The following is a 17449-nucleotide window of genomic DNA, read 5'->3' on the forward strand; positions in this document are numbered from 1 at the left end:
TTTTTTTTTTTTTTTTTTAATTTAAGGTGGGGAATCTGTGGCACAGAGCACCCAAAGTGGCATGCAAGGAGGGCCAAGCTACACAGCTAAGTACACATATCAGCCTGTGAGAATGCTGAGCCAGCACGACATTCACTAGATAAATATTACATGCTGGACCACGAAAATCTGCATTCCTAAGACATTGCCGCACTGAAATTTTTTGTCGTGACATTTATGTTAGATGTGTGCCAAGCTCGTTCGGCATGTATATGCTGACATGCGTCGTCCTTTTTCTGGATGCGCATTCCTTTATGTAGGATGCAATCTTAATTTCCGGCTAGATCTCAAAGTAAATATTTTCCTCAGTTATATTCTGCTCTGATATTTCAAATTGCACACTTTATGCATTATGAAGCTCTCCTCTTATTTCGTGTTTGATTCACTTCCAGTTGGTGTCCAGGGGCATTTATTTACTCAACTGCAGAGGAGAACATGTATTGAATTGTTTTTTAGGTTCATATTGTGATGTTTTCTCACAAAGGAAATGACAAGTAATGCTGTCATTTGAGGCGAGGCACTTCATTTTAAAGTCATCTCACCTGGTGAACAGCCTAAAACACGGTTGCAATTGCAATTTCAATATCACAGTGGAGACACGATTTGACTAACTACTTGTTGAAATTGTATTTTAGTATTTACAAATTAGTGCTTATTTAAAAAAAAAAAATGAACTGTTGTTCAACTGATTTTGTTTTACTTGTTTTTTGCTTTGAATTGTGAGAAAATTTCAGATATGAGCTCTGTATGCTGGAAATTTCAACACAAACGGTGGAGCAACATATGTAGACAGGCAAAAATACTTACAGGCGCATATTATTTTCACTTGGCCAAAACTGACTAATTATGGGTCTGTAAGTGTGGACGGCTGCTGATGGCTAGGACAGGAAATTCACATATTTTCCTGAAATTCTTGATAGCCGCCCAGCCCCTGTACTGTAGTATCGTTCTGTGTACTATTAAGCCACATGAGAAAGACTAGGACTCCCTCTCTAAATAGCAGTACATTACTACATTACTTGGCCAGTTTAAAAGCCTGTTGTTTTTAGGGCTTTCAAAAATCTAATTATGATTCCCGCCCCCCTGAAAATAGTGATCACAATTTGTGATCGTTTGTTCAAGGTCCTCTTCCTTTGTATATTTTTTTTTTGCAAACACAAGCAGTAAATGAATCTGTATTAGGGGGCCTGAACGATTAATTGCATTTCCAATATAATTGCAATTTGATAAAAAAGCAGGCGTAACTTTTGATGATAGTATCCTCCGGTCAAATAACTTGAGAATAGCAGCGCGCTGTGCAAAGTTGTCAAGCAGTCAAATATTAAAAGGATAAATTTGGCTGTATGTTTCATTCATGAAACCAAAGACAGACTAAAATAAAATGTTACTCTTTATGTGAATCGTATTGAATCGTAATTCCTGCAGGCGCTTATCTGTTATTGAAATAGATTTAACATGATGTCATAAAACAGGCATTATCTTACTTTTCCTGAATGTTAGCATGCATGATGTCACTGGCTGCAGATTGGTAAGATTTCATTTGTATGCAGTACATGGATGTTTTATTTATTCATCTGTCTATATGACAAAAAGAGCGATTTAAGAAGTTCAGTCCACGTTTACATATGTTTCAGGAAGCCAAGTGATGTGTAGGAAGTGGTAAAGCCACAGATTTGCATTATTGTTGCAATCTGCACTTGGGTTTACGTTTAGTCTTACTGATTTACATTATTTATGTTTACACCACACCTTTGGAGCAGAATTATGTTGTCAGGGTGAACGCTTACCAAACTGCATTTCAAAGTATTCAGTAAGTTTATACCTATAATTATAGTAGATCTTTCGTCTTTCGTGTTAATGCTTCATTTGCCTTTATCCTAGTATCCCATAATGCATAATGATTTTGATATTGTTTGTTGTAAAGATTGTTTTTTGAAAAAAACATTTGAAAAGGACCTTGAAAAAAAATCCCTGTCTATATTTTTATCAAGTAATCAAAAATGTATTCAACTCAACTGTATTTATAGAGCACTTTAAAACAACCACCGCTGCGTACAAAGTGCTGTGCATGGAGCAAAATTAGCCATACATCAACAAAGACAATTAAAACAATTAAATAATAACAAAAATACAGTAAAACACCACAAAACACACAAACTGCAGAGTCTCATGCTGAGTCAAAAGTCAAAGAATAAAAATGTGTTTTAAAGATGGGCAGAGAGGAGTCTTGCCTAACGTTGAGCGGGAGGTCATCCCAAAGAGAGGCACGGCAACGGAAAAAAGGTCGACTACCTCCAGTTGCGTCTGGTCTGCTGAGCTGAAGCGCCGGGCAGGTGCTTTGGGGTGGAGGAGCTCAGAGAGGTAAGGTGGGGCGAGACCATTTAAAGGTTTGAAAACATGAGAAAGGGTTGCACATGACTCTGAACAGAAGGGGCACATGTGAACCGAACTGAAACAGTCAAACCAAACCGTTTAAACGGGTTTCAAAAGCCGCTCCATCCGTAGTTTATATGCGTGCGCGAGTGCCCACACTCGTGTAGCGGCAAGCAAGAAGACTGACAGGAGAGTAAACGAAGGAGTGCGACAGAATGGTAAACAAACACGCATGTAAATGATCATTTATCGAGTCCGAAAAAACAATTTTGTCCATTTTTGCTTAACGAGCTTAATTATCATGACAGGCCTGGTAAATCATGAATCAGATTACAGCAATAATGCAAATTGTGGCCCTTTTCACTTTTCATTTTTGACGAAACAATGATATGATATATGGGCTTGGGCTGTGTGTTAAAATACTGCCTACCGACTGACTGACGTGATATAGTTTTTTTTTTTTTTTTTTTCACGAAATTGCAGTCTTTGCAAATTTGAAAATTGCATTCTACTACTGTACGATCCTTTTTTTTCAAAAGCGTTAAAAACTAAGAATCTTGAACGTCTGGTTTGACTCGGCAGTGAGGCATTTGCTTTAATGATGTGAAAACGGTCGGGAAAAACATTTCACCACTTTTGACCTGACTGGATCCGCTTATTATAGCTACCGTGGGAAGCTGAAACATGCCTGATTTTGATGAAACAATAGATGCCTTTCATATTACCACACTGCCTTTGTTGTCGGAAGACAGGTGCTTGTCATACCTCATGGATGTGCGTAGCCAAAGTGGAACCCAGCTGAGGGACTCCATCAAATATCAAGCTCCTCCAGTGTTAAGTGCGCTCACCAGCTACCGCCAACTGTGTGTGTTAGCTGGGGGCTGAGCAGGTGGTTTACTGAGGATCTTGTTTAGCTTTTTCCCAGCGAACAGCTACCTACAGCAGCCAGAAAGAACACAAGGAGAGAGGTGGGAGTCAATCAAAACAGTAAGGTCGGAGGTCCAAGAAGCTAATTGCTGCGTTCAAACTCTTAAACGCAGTAAACAGAAGGGCTTTGTAGAGATTCTTTGGAGGTTTATCACAAAGAGCAAAGTGTCTGACACCGCACATTAGCTTCTAATATATTAGAATACAAACATGGTCTCGTAAACGTTTGAGATATTTGGTGAGGAGAAAAAGGTTATTTAGTTGTTAAAACAAATAGTAAAAGTTCTCACTTGCATTTAAGTGAGCCATCAGCTACTGCGCGTCAATTAGGTGGAGAGTCAACCGATGACCTCGGCCACCATCCAGCCACTCAGCCGTCCGATCTGAATTGGGAGCATGCCAGCCTATTTTGCTCCCTGTCCAATCGCAGTCAGGCACAGCAATGCGGGCCGGCCCCAATGCAAGTTCTTGCTGCTGACAGGTTATGCTAATGTCCATCTGGTCACGGTTTGCTTCAGACGTGTCTTTCAGCAGCTGTCAGAATTTATCAGAGCCTTGTGGGACTTCGGTAAACGCCTGCGCGCCTAGCTAATTTAGATGTGAAAGGCGCACGTCATTTAAAGCTAATATTTAAATGATGTAATATTTGTTCTTTGGCTGACTTAGCACCAGTATTCCTAAAAATACTGGTGCTAAGTCAGCCAAAGAACAAATATTAGAACAAAACATTTCTAGGAATTACTGTTATGACGCAAGACCACTCACTACCACAGTCTGACTCGTTCAAAAATGGCGGAGTGGAACCTTAAAGGTTGAGCTAAGTGCAGTCGAGGACACTGGTCAACTTCTGATCGGTTCAATTTCAAAACAATTTTCCCCTTAGGAAATATTGGAAATTGAATTAATCTGATCCAAGGTCATAAGAAAAAGTTGCTTTGGCCATTTATGACTTCTGTCTCTCCAGCGCATCTTATGACACTCTCGGCCTCCAAAAGTCAAGTTTATGCTTTGGAGGCTAAACTGAGCTCTCTTGAGGTCAGTTCTAATGGCCAAACTGTCCTACGATAATCCTGATGTCTAGCATGGCAGCGTGATGACACTACACATTTTGCTGTGACTATGGATTTCAAAATGTGTGTATCAAATGAAAAGAGGATTGGAATTTGGTTCAGGCAAGCGTCTCTTCTAAGCCAATTTGCTAACATTGGATGCAAATACTCTTCACACGCAAAAGGAAAGAAAAATAAAGCAGGAACAACAGTCTTCATGCGATTTGTCTTTTGTTGTGTAGGGGGGAAAAAAAGATGTACGGTCTCAAAGGGCTTGATATCTGTTTATTCTGCCAAGGATGAGGAGGAAACCAGAGCATCTGTGTAAACAAACCTGCAGTTCCTACACAATTAAACAGATTTAGCTATAAATTCAAGGTAGCAGCAGCAGCAGCAAACAAAACACCCACTTCTCCATCATGCGAGCGTCGGTACATACAAGAAATACAAGAAAGAGCTGCAAACTTCAACCGAGTACATAAACAATAAGTAATAGATGCCAAATTAATAAAGAATAAATACAGTAACTTCCTATTGTCGTTCCCATAAAATGAATCACTGATGGGGTGTTAGTGAACAGCCGTCAAGAGTAAAGAGGTCATGCATTGTCCATATATAGATTAACTGTACACAATGCAAAAATAAGGCAATGGTGATGAAAATGATGATTTTCTTTGTTAGGCTGGCTCTCATTCCATTTGTATGCGGCTGATGTCCAAGCGGGCATCCATAAAGCTCACAGACACACCCCCAGCATGCCCATGCTATAGCTTTAAAGATCTAGCATTGATCTGCGTCGCAACGCATATCCAAGGTGATCCTTCAATCTTTTTTTCTTGTTTTTTTTTTTTTTTTTTTGGTTGGTGCTTGCTTCCACCTGCAAGGGTGCGAACCAGGGGATGGTAGGGGAGACCGGTGGTTTTGTGCTGCAGTAAGAGATTGAAAGTCCTAATGGCATAATGGGCCAATGAGTGGGTGACTGCACCACATTGCACTGCAGCTTTGGAGCAATAGAACCCAGGCAACACAGAGATATTACTCGCTGAAGTGATACTAATGATCTCGTTAATTGCATAATTGCATCATTTGCTTATGAAACTGTTTGTCTCAATGTTGCCGGCAATTGGCTTGTGACCAGTGCGCGGTATAGGCTTCCTCTCGCCCAAGTCAGGTGGGATAGACTCCAGCTAGCCCTTGACCTTAATGAGGATGAGAGAGATAGGGAATGGTTGGATGCATTTTATAACGCTGTCATATAGACAGTAAATTATTGTCTGATAAGGTGATGCCGGTGAGGTCTGTTAATGCATCAGTGTACCCCTGACTTGCAAAGTAAGGGCCCTTAGTCTGATTAAAACTGAAATATGTAGTAATATGTATTTTGATGCGCAAATGTGCGGTGGTAGAGCCACAACTTGTTGACTTAGCATTCACGACCCGTCTCGTGACAACATTTCCAAAAATGAATAGCGACAATGCGGTAGTGAACCTCAGTGCATTCGGACTGTTAAGGATTTGGGAGTCCCAACTATATATGGCAAATATGAGTTGATGATTGGTGCTCATAATGTCAGCTTTAAAAAATTTATGGGGTGGGGAGCTGCAGACTGATCGATTAATCGTGCACCTCTAGTAGTTACGTAAAAATTCTATGTCCACTCAAAGTTCACGGTGTTATCAGGGGTTTTTTTTTTTTCATTTGGAATCTGCAGAAGACGGTATTTATATACCGGAACATATGACCAGAATCGGTCAGCAAAATGACACATTTTTGAATTGTCTGCTCAAAATATTTTGTTGGTTCTCTACACTGTTTTTTTTAAGCAACTAATTACCAGCTCTCTTACTGGGTAACAATGGAAAGATAATTGCAAAATAAAATGTGCACCTATTTATTGTTAATTTAGTTGTGGAATCATTCCACGCTGGAAAAAAAATAACCGGTCAAATAAGTCATTGACGGTCGAAGACCAATATAACATTTATGCCCACAATGAGTGCATGTAAACTTCCAACCATATCTGTACATGTCAACTTGTGGCACCATTACAATAAGTAGCTCTGCTTGCTTCCATACTTTATTGCAACTGAATTCATATCCTCCTCAAAAGCGTTGCACCCTGCAATGTGAGCTAAATCAATAGCGCAGGCAAGTTGGCTGTCACTCAAAAGACAATATCATTTCCGTTACATTAGTGCGTGTCAACTCCTCGGTGGGTTATCAGCGTCATATTGACAAATCATATCTGAAACGACATTACTAAATGTCAAATCATGGAGGCTTTCTGTTCACAAACAGCTTCCTGGTGTCGACGCGCTGAGGCCCCTCATCAACTTGTGTGCCGTTCGAGCCACGCAATCTCATTTTGTTAATGTTCAATGGCACGGGCCGACATCTGGAGTCTTATTGCCGCGGATGTGTGTTCCACAGGACAATGTGTGGTACTCGGCGACAGAAATTACCAGGAGGATTTCTGTCTTGCTAATTGTATGCATGGCTCATCAGAGAGAGGTTTAATTGAGCGTCGCCGTTAAGACAAGCACGAGGCTAGTTCTTTTTTGCTTAAATCCTGCTTTTTTTATTAGCAGCACTGACCCTTTGGTTGGTGCCACAAATTAACATGGATTAAGGTTACTGTTAGATACGCCGTTTTTTTTTGTTTTTTTTCCCCCCTTTTCTCTTTCTCCCTTAGTGTTAAGCTCTCTAACGAAGTACCCCCAGTCTGGTCTGAGGTCTCCACTGCAAAGCAAGCTCATGGCAAGAGAAGTGCCTTCAGTTGCTGCTAATCAAGTTATTTTCCTCCCATTGTTGAATGTGTTTGGAGTGATGCTGAAATTGTAGATTGAGGGGTAAGAGTGCTGTCCTATGTACACCATGTTCTCGCTGAGAAATGATCCTCTCAGTAGCAACCACACAACTGTTCATGGACCATTACACCACCCTGGAAATCACAATCACACATGAACACGGGGGAGTGTTCGCAGCTCAGTTAATGTGCAACCAAAACAAAGAAATGCTATAGTGGTTTTCTCTTGGTCACGCTTGAGCAAACGCGCAATGTGCCATCCTGCCATGCGTGTCGTCCCTTCCAGATGTATTTTGTGTCCTTGGAAAAAGTTGCGCTTTCACCACACACATACAGTAATGCTGTATTGATTGGCGCTTAAATTGGTTTGATAACAGCTTTGTCAAATCAGCTCTTTTAACAATCAGATTAGAGCTTTTAGAACAATCGATTCTTGGGCGGGTGGCTTCAAATCTACCAGATGATCTTTGAGAGGGGCACAAAGCTGACTGAGACTAGCTTCAGATATAAATAAAGCTTCTGAGGCAGATTTGACTGTTAGCGTTCACTCTTCCTACAGCTCTAGAAAATGTCTGACAGATCATAGCTTGCTGCAATGTCTTTGTGACGCTGGCTTAGTGTGGGTTGCCAGTGCCGGCGGTGAGTCAAGTATTCCTTCCTCCTAAACCCTGGATCTAACGTGCGCTTCTTTCATCAGTCCACTATTGAGCCTTTTGCCAAAGAGTGGACATGCTAATCAATTCTTTAACAGTAAGAAATGTGGTCGTTTATGTGGAATTAATTGATGACTCCTATCTTGAGGCAGTTGAAGCGAAATGAAATGCACTACTTGGCTCCAAAAAGCAGAGGCACTGTTGATTTAGTCCCAACTGTATTGCAAGTTTATCAAGAGCGGCCTCATTGACATCAGTTTACCGACATCCACGCAAACCTCCCATGTGACACAACTCCTTGCGGCATTATTTTCATGAATATAAAACTGACATTGAGGCAGGTAGTCATAAAATCTGAGGGACAATTTGTAACTTGCCTTTAAAATGTATTCAAATTTTCTTCATTTAATTGACTATATATTTTCCACAGGCAGAAACTATTGCTAGATTGCCGTAAGAGACAGAAACTCTTTGTCAAGTACTGTATACAAGGGGGCAGCAATGCAGCCAATAGGCAAGGCAGCTTTATTTATAGAGAACATTACCCATACAAGGAACACGTCATGGAAAATACATTTCAAACATTTATAAACAAAATCATTTAAACTATTTAAGATTAAGTAAAGAAATGAAAGGTAGCTCAGTAAAAAATGGGAATGGAATTTTTTTTTAAAAAAATGCTTTGATAGACTTTAATCATAAAGGTACGGTGAAAAAGTATAGTTTTTAACCTGTGTTTCAAAGCATTTACACTTGCGGCTGACTTCACTTCTGTTGGCAACTTATTCCATTTGTGTGCAGCATAACAACTAAATGTTGATTCACCATGTTTGCTTTAAACTCTGCGCTTCCTTTAATTTATCCCAGTCAGACCTCAGAGCCATACTGGGTTTATATTCCATTAACATGTATTTAATGTATTCAGGACCAACACCGTTCACTGATTTATAGACCAGTGTTATAATTTTAAAATCTATTCTACAGCTGACTGGGATTCAGTAAAACCCTTTAGGTCTGGAGTAAATTGTCCATTAGTGTATATGTGCTTTTTTTTGTTGTTGTTGTTTTTTTGTGTGTTTTTTAAATTTTTTTATTTAAAGATCACTATAAACACAACTTGAGTTACGGGCAACTTACGTTCCAGAACATTGTCTGTCGCTTTGTGTGAGAGTCATTATTTTGCCATTTTTCTATTGTGGCCTTCTTTCTGAATAATTTCCCTAAGCATGTCTGGGAACTCACCTGGGAACTGATACATGGTGCAAATTGAAATTGAATAAACGTACCAATTATTGACCAATTCATATTGTGCTGAACCAGATGCTGTGTCCAAACACGGACACTTTTGTCTTTGTGGGGCTCTCCAGACAAATTCGGCATCTGGAACTCTCTTTTGTGGGGCCATCCTGATTTATGTTGCAGATTTTTTTCGCCTGTCTAATCTGCCAATTATGGCAACCTTTGTTTCTAATCACATTGCTTGCTGCTTCTTAGCGCTGCCGCTAATATTGCTTACATTACATTTGTCTTTAGCATTGACGGATGGACTCATTTTTGAAAAATGTTACAAACTTCTCGAGCACAAGCAGTGTATTTGGTGAAGTTGGGGCCGGACGATATGACTGAAAAGTATATGACGATATAAGTTTTTCATATTGGTCTATCAATCTATGTTGAATTTCTTTTTTTCAATTCTAACATAATACTTAATCTCTAACAAGAGGTCAACATAAATATGAAAAAGTGGAATAAACTGGTCAATATAAAGATTAAATAAACTCAGTTTTAAACATAATGTGCTTAGTAGGGCTGGGCGATATGTCTGAAAAACTGTCACAATCTAAGTATTTAATAATCGTGTCAATCGCGATACATATTGATATTGAATTAACAGTCCAGCCCTTGGTGGAGTAGACTTCAGTGCTTCCCGGCACGAGTTGTGGCAAAATGTCAGACTGCACTGAAGGGGCACAACTCGAAAATTCAAATTTATGGAAGTAAAGTAAGCAGTTTTAACCAACAAGCCGGGATATTCGTCCGTCCGTTATGATAGCATCTGTGCATATATATATATATATATATATATATATATATATATATATATATATATATATATATATATATATATATATATATATATATATTTAATTTTTTTTAAAAAAATTTTTATCACTAACCTCTGCAATGAACACTCGCCCCAGTGCAGCTTCACCACCCCACATGGTATTTCTATTCATAGCTGAATTAGAATGAACTTCATCCACATTTAAAGGCGTACATCTTAACAATGGACAGATTATTCCAGTTAAGTACACTCTGCTGAGATTACTGCCATTTATTCTTAAAACGTGAGGTAATATGCTGTGATGGTGCTATTACTTCCGTACGCCCGGCTAGCGTGCATGAAAGATAAATTGGAGTTTGCTTTGGTGAGTCACCACATCAGTTGGAGAAATGGAGCCACAGAATGGAGGTGTTCGCTGGTAATTGCTTGAATTCTCTCGATGTTGAACAGTGCTCTCTAGAGCTTTAAGTCTGGTTGCCAAGTCAGCGAGAGGCGACGATGAGACAGCGCCTCTCCCGGGCTTCTTAATTGGCTTTGTTTTTGCCGACTAGTGTGGGGCGAAGGCAGCGAGCAAGAATGTGGACTTTTGAACGGAACATACAGAGCGTTCCACTCTGACCCGTCGTCTCCCAGGGGCAAAGCGCAGCTACTGTCTCTGGCAAAGGTGACCTGAGTTTGAATCCCTCTTTGTGGCACTCTCAATGGACTGCACACCCACCTCCCATCATTTCTCCCGCCTGTCGTCCACTCCCCCTCCCCTCCCCTCCCCTCTGAAATAATTTTTGACACAATCATGGAGTTGTCTCCTCCTCTTCCGTTTTTCTGCCCCCATTCGTTTAGCTCCACGGGGAGGCACTGATTCTCTACAATCTGCACGTTTTCGATATTTTCGTAAGTGGGATGTCAAAATCTTTTTTTTTTTTTTTTTCTGTGCGTCAGCCTGCCATCACAGTCCCTCCTTCCGCCTTACACTTACACAAGTCTGTTTTCACCAAGTTCTTGACCTCACAGGTGGAAAGGCAGGGGTGACATATGACACTCTACAAAATGGCCTCTTATTTTTGTTCCCACTATTGAGGCTTTCGGTATATTTACAGTACTTGGCATGACTACTCTCATCAGGACAAACACAAAGATTTCAGGAAGTGCGGGTTCACTGTTGGTTGTCAGTGTGCAAAAACACTCAAAGCCCAACATGTTCTCATCTTGGGATTGATTGAGTGATTGGTTTTATTTGAGCATACAAAGATAAGATTATAAAAGAAAGAAGCAATAAATTTCATCTCTCAGCATAGTTTACATGTTAAAAAATGAAAATCTTTGACGTACAATAATCATGTTAGTGCGATAATAGGTTATTCATATTAGGGCTGCCATGATTAGTCAACTAATCACGACGACGTTGACGATCAAAATCGTCGACAATTCATTTTAATTGTCGATGCGTCGTTTATTTGTATACAGTATTTATTTGGCACTTTATTTTTCTCTCGAGACTGCCGCGTCTCGCTCTTCTCCCGCTGGCTGTTTTCATATCTGCAACGCACATGCGCAGTGGTGGTAATCCGGGTGATGTAAACAGAAGCATTGTGGGTAAACTAGTGTAAGCCTTGCACTGTGAGGGCTAATTTGTGTTGGCAACAGAGTCCGAAAGTTACGGCGCCTTTCACCAAATATACTCAATACAATGCAAACCTGCCTTTCATGGCAGCACGATGGGGATGCCCAATCATTTAAAAAAAAAAAAAGGAAGCAAGTTTGTGGTTTTGCCTGATTTCATGTCTGACATAGGCACAGTTGTGTCTAGAAGCTAGCTGCAGTTAGCATACACAAGTTAAGGTGTGTGTTTGATGTAACGCTGTAACACAATGTCCTATTTGGTACGCTAACACGTCGTAGCATCTTCTATGGATTAAGCAGCCATTATTCAGTAAACCTGCGTTGATTAACAACCAAAACTCTGTGTGTTTATGTCCGTGGTGGACATTGAAGCAGGAAGCGCATGCTTGCTCTCTCTCTCTCTCTTTCTCTCTCACTCGCAAACTGAGTGATGCGTTCATGAACTAGGAAATATCAGCACTCAACACAAAAACGACATATGTGCCACTCATCGGCATCACATAACAATAAAACCCATGTTAAGTTTGTTGTAATATACTACGTTATAGTGCAAAAAAAAGGTCCTCCTTTTTTTGTTACAGATGCTTACCACATTTTGATTGTGTAGATCAATTTACTACTTTTAAGTTATGCATACTAGTGAAGAAAAACAAAACCTTTTTGATAAAATTTAAATTAACACAAAATTAAAAACCAATACAAGTGTTTGTTTTAGTTTTCTTTAGCACAGAGCATTTTTCCAATGTACTCCTCTGATTTCACTACCTTCCGTTAAAAAAAAAAAAAGTCTTGGTGCCCAATAAGAGTGAAATATGTATACAAGTACTTCTTTTTGTATTCATAGATAAAGTCACTATATTAGTGCAACTCTGCATAGTGTATAGTTTTGGTTCAATTTTAAAACGCACTAAAGAAGTAAAGCAAAAAAATTTAAGGCCAGAGTATTGCCATCAATTTAAGTCGCTCCCTTATTTATAAACATATCAAGAATGATGGCTTGAGTTGCAGTTTAATACAAGTTGAATGTACTATCGTCTTCATGATTAGTTTGGACATAAATAATTTAAGATGTAAGCTGAATGAGGCTTATTATAAGAGCAGCAGCTTGCTGCTGCGATTTGCCGCGATTTATATATTATCCGATTAGTCGACTAATCGCGACTACTGTAAGTGATTATTCGACTAGCAAAATATTTGTTTGTGGCAGCTCTAATTCATATACAATACTGTTATTTAAATGTGTCCAAGTAAAGGCCCATAGATACATGTGTAGTTGTGTACAATATTCTTGTTATAAGGCTGATCATATAAACCCAAAGAAACAAAAAGCCGAACTTAAGCAAGACAACCTTCAAAGCCCCAAGGCAAGCAAGTGAACCCCACATTTTCAATTCAATTTCATAATTATTCCCTAAATTAACACCCCTAATAAAGACACATGCCTGTTCCCTTCAGATCATATCTACGCCCTGCTTTCAAACAGCTTTGAGTTCTGTGTCAAACCCAATTATTGTGTACTCTGTGCTGTTTTAAATTCCACCAAGTCGTAAAATGTTATTTTAGTAACATAAAAATGGGATGAGTGTTGATTTATTGGCGTTGCCTCATATCGCAACCTTCTAAGTCATGTTTGGCAGTAACAGTGAGTGTGAATGATGATTTCTTCTCCACAAATTGTAAACTTTGTTTGGTTTCAATTCAGAAATAACTTATTGTCAAAGCAGTTTTTAAAAAAACATATTTAATTCAATTTTAACTGTAGTCAAAGCTGTTTGAGGTTTTTATTCTCGCCTCGGACACACTTGACTTTGTAGATTTTCTCGATGATTTTACCCATTGAAGGGGAAAACTCATAGTTTGGGTTTGAAATTCTTGTTTTGTGACACCGGTCCTGGAGCTTTTCTCACACACCTCGTACATGCGCTTCTAAAGAGCTTCCACGTAGACATTAGTGTACATGCAACTTGATTATGCAGCATTGGTGTTTTCATAACCTGGAAAGTGCTTTCGAGCTGTCACAACGAAGGCTGTTTTACAACTCTGCTTTGGTGTCTGTTTGTAGAATTAACGCTGCAATTTAATGTTCTAAGAACAGGCAGCGCTGTCGCAAATAACATAATTTCAGCATGTACTTCCTGTTTCTCACAATAAGTTTTAAGTGATGTGGATTAATTATTCATTTTGTACTCTCTTGATTAATGCATCTTTTAATTACACCCACAGGCAGCTCAGCCCAATTAGACTATAGACAATTATACAGAATTGTAATCAAAACATGTAAACATATTTTGTATAATTGCAGTTTGGCCGTTGTTCTATCAGTATTTTGCAATGTAACCGTAATTTATGACCAAATGTCTTCCCAGCTGTTGGCCGAGACTAGTCGAGGGCAGACAGAATTGATCCAGATGCAAACTACTGTAAAACTTCAGTGTCAGTCTTGCATTACATTGGCATTATGATTCTGGTTTCATTGACTTAAAGCGGAAGTCAACCCAAACATATATTTTTTCAAGAATATGTTCTATGCAAGCCCACTAGTTGAAACAAGGCCTTCTGATAAATATTGTGCTTTGTGGAATAAGAGTTAATCCAACCTGTTTTTAGCCATCTGTGGGGGCAGCCATTTTGTCACCTCTGTCAACTGAAAATGACATCACAGTGTCTCAGGGCTCAGGTAACGACCAATCACAGCTCACCTGCTTTCTGAAGCTGGGCCATGATTGGTCATTATCTGAGCCCTGAGACACTGTGATGTCATTTTCAGTCAACAGAAGTGACAAAATGGCCGCCCCCTGAGATGGCTGAAAACGGCTCCATTTTGTTGCTTAACCCATATTGCACAAACGCAATATTAATCAGAATTCCGTGTTTCAACTAGTGGGCCTGCTGGGATCATATTCTTGAAAAAAAAAAATGTGTTTGGGTTGATTTTCGCTTTAATGGCAATGCCAGGGTTCCCTGCCATATTACAATTTTTTTCCAGGGTTTTCTCAATGTACCTACTGGGTGTAATGCCATTGCTTTTGGGAAAAGAGAGCCACAGTTGCCACAGACTCACCAACATGACACGCTATCCCTATCCAGCCTCTTAAAGGCACATGCGTGTACACAGACACTACAATACGCATAGTATATTTTATACTTGCTCTTAAAAATGGTTTCAATTTATTTGAAAGGTGTGTTTTTATGCTTCTAGGTTTAAAGCATATGAAAGGTATGGTCTAAGGGCCGCTGAAGTGATATTTGATCGTGCTAGCATCTTCCCCAAGTGACAATTGCTCCACCAAAACTCACATTTGCAAAATGTTAGTCCTTCGTTTACTGTATGAGCTCTATTCATGATGAATGAATGGTGTTGCGGAATGGCTTTGGAGCTGTTAAGGGCTCTTGTGGAATCTGAGAAAGCATCAGTACCCAAATTGGCTTTTTAGTACACATCTCTGCTAGGAGACACATAAGCAATAGCTTGAATCACCATATATGAATGCTGTTTAACATAGGCGTGTCTTGACTCTTTTTAGGGGGTGCTCAAGCACCTCTAAACACAATTCAAGCATCCCCCCTCTAAAAACATACAGAAATTGGTCATTTTAACAACAAAAATACAGTACACTCCTTGTTACTTGTTAAAAATGGTTTGATCTACCTCACCACTCCCACCTCTGCTTTTGAGCGGCGAGCTGAGCATGATCTCCGCAGAGCTGTCTGTACCTTCCCGACATATAGAGTGAAACATAAGTGTCCTTTGCTTTAATCTGAATAGGTGGCAAATTGCTTACCTTCTACCACTCAGTGCCAACACGTAATATCATTACCAGACCGCTTTTTTGTTGCAATTACTGTTCAATTATGTTGCTATGTAGGAGTTAGCTGAAGTTTTTTCAAGCTAGCAAATGTTACAGATGGTCAGACAGTAGACCTCCCACTTTGAATGAGAGGAACAAGCTTATGCTTATGTGTTAATCTTAAAGCCTATAGTGATTTTATTTTGTTCAGCCACTCTGCGAAATAAAATTGAATAAATTCAACACACCATTTTTTGTGTGTGTATGTTGAGGAGTTGCTGTATGAAAATGAGTTGTCCTCCCTCCAGAAATGAGGGTTATAATATGTTGATATTTTACAATTAAAACCCATTTCTCTTGTGCTGTGGCTCATCATTCCAATAGCCTTTCTCAGATTTGGTTTACCGTATTTTTCGGAATATAAGGCGTACCTATGTATGTTGAATAATTACATATTTACTGCATTTACAGAATGATTTTGAACTGTAAATGTACATGTATGTACCTGAACAGATTTGTTCCAAAAAGTTTCAATAAACTTTGCTGATTAAAACGGAACAGAACCAAGAGAAAATAAAGTACTTATCTTCATTTCACTGCCCGTTGCCACTCCAGTTTGTCAGTTAAGTAAGTAGTCCTTTTATTGCTCTACTTCCACATAGCACATAATGCAACGCCTAGTGCATAGCACCATCGCCTGTTGAACTCCTCCACCTGCAGTCACATCCTGTTAATGGATATTGTATCGGAAGAAAAATCCACAGAATAGCCGCACCGGTCTCTAAGCCGCACGGTGCAAAACCTAGCAAAAAAGTAGTGGCTTATAGTCCGGAAAATACGATACTTACAAACTTCCCGGTCACGTTTGTGGGAGTGGTAAGCGCCCCCCAACCTCCCTGCTGGTCAACTTTGTTGCACTCAGCAGTGGCACTGTTTAGTCGCTCAACTAGTTGGCTGTCTCACAAATGTAACCGCAGCTAGGAAGGTTGAGTGTTTAAAAAGCAATTTCCACATCCTACCAGATGCTTGCTACAGTAAAGCTAGGGTTTCTGATTCGTTCTCCATTTTAACAATCCCTTCCTCCGTGCACTGATGAAACTAACCACAAAGGTGAAAGCAGCTGTCTGAAAAGCACTCAGCCATGCCGGAAACTTGATCACTTTTCCAGCAAGACACATTCATTACAGATGCAGCATCAGTCTTTATTAATGAGCTATATAAACCGGCAAGTAATCAAATATTTGCAACATAAGGAGAGACGAGCTAAGGTAGACTGGATCAGCATGGAATTTAGGACACTGAGGACACTGGGGGCGGTGGAGCACGACCGTCCTGGTAGAAGAGACGACTGATTTTTAGGCCAGAGAGCCTTGAGCTTTCTATTTTGTTAATCACGGTCCTCACATTAGCACGTCCTCATTCACTAGGAGCTGGTCCATTAGATGTTCTGGCCATTGGACACAGCAGGAACCGTGGGCCCTGGCTGCACCACAATGCCTTTTAATTTCTGCAGCATTGAACTAAGAGGTGATTGAATGCAATTCCCCGATGCTGAGAAAAGCCTTTGTGCCTCGTCTTGTATGATGGCGGCCATCATTAAACGCGGGACAGCCGAAAAATCAATACCCAGCACCACCAGAAGAATGTCGTGTTTTATTTGCAGCCTGAAGAGGAAACCGTTTGATTCTGTTTTTGTAAATGCTCTCTTGAATGACATATTGCATTCGAATGCGTTGTTAACTGCATTCCACATGATTACAATCAAATCAAGGCTTAGCGGAGGTTTAATCCAAGCACATTTTGTTGATCCCGTACATGCGTCAAATAATGCAGCTACAGTCCACGAAATGTCATTTGAACTTATTTAGATGTAAATCAGTGAAAGTGACTTCCTTCCAGGCGAAGCAGACACGGCCAGATGAAATTAATTGGAGGTTTTAGGCAAAAACACTACTGGCATAAATGAATAAAAGTTGCTTTGCCAGCCGTGCTACTCGAACAGCGCTAGCCTCCATATGAGTAATTGCGGCCCTTTTAAAACAATTTGTGCTCAGCCGATGGGCATTGCAATCATCCTCAGAATCTCTTGCACATATTTGCCCTGCACAAAGTAAATTGGGGTTCGTGT

At 39.8% G+C, this 17449-nt stretch overlaps 1 protein-coding gene across 4 annotated transcripts in view; it reads left to right on the top strand.

Annotated features, from left to right (window-relative positions):
• The window catches only part of unc5a (unc-5 netrin receptor A), a 175000-nt gene that overhangs the window by 38733 nt on the left and 118818 nt on the right, over positions 1 to 17449 (top strand). Inside the window, exon 1 of one of the 4 annotated variants that reach the window (XM_086012744.1) lies at positions 2170 to 2400. The exons of the other annotated variants lie outside the window; for them this stretch is intronic. The gene's annotated coding sequence lies outside the window, so the exon portion shown is untranslated. Of the gene's footprint in view, positions 1 to 2169; positions 2401 to 17449 lie in introns of those variants that run through there. 4 annotated transcript variants of the gene reach the window in all.

The sequence above is a fragment of the Filicampus tigris genome, chromosome 2, assembly GCF_054856515.1.
Source record: "Filicampus tigris isolate MCC_2025a chromosome 2, RoL_Ftig_1.0, whole genome shotgun sequence".
Lineage (NCBI taxonomy): Eukaryota > Metazoa > Chordata > Actinopteri > Syngnathiformes > Syngnathidae > Filicampus > Filicampus tigris.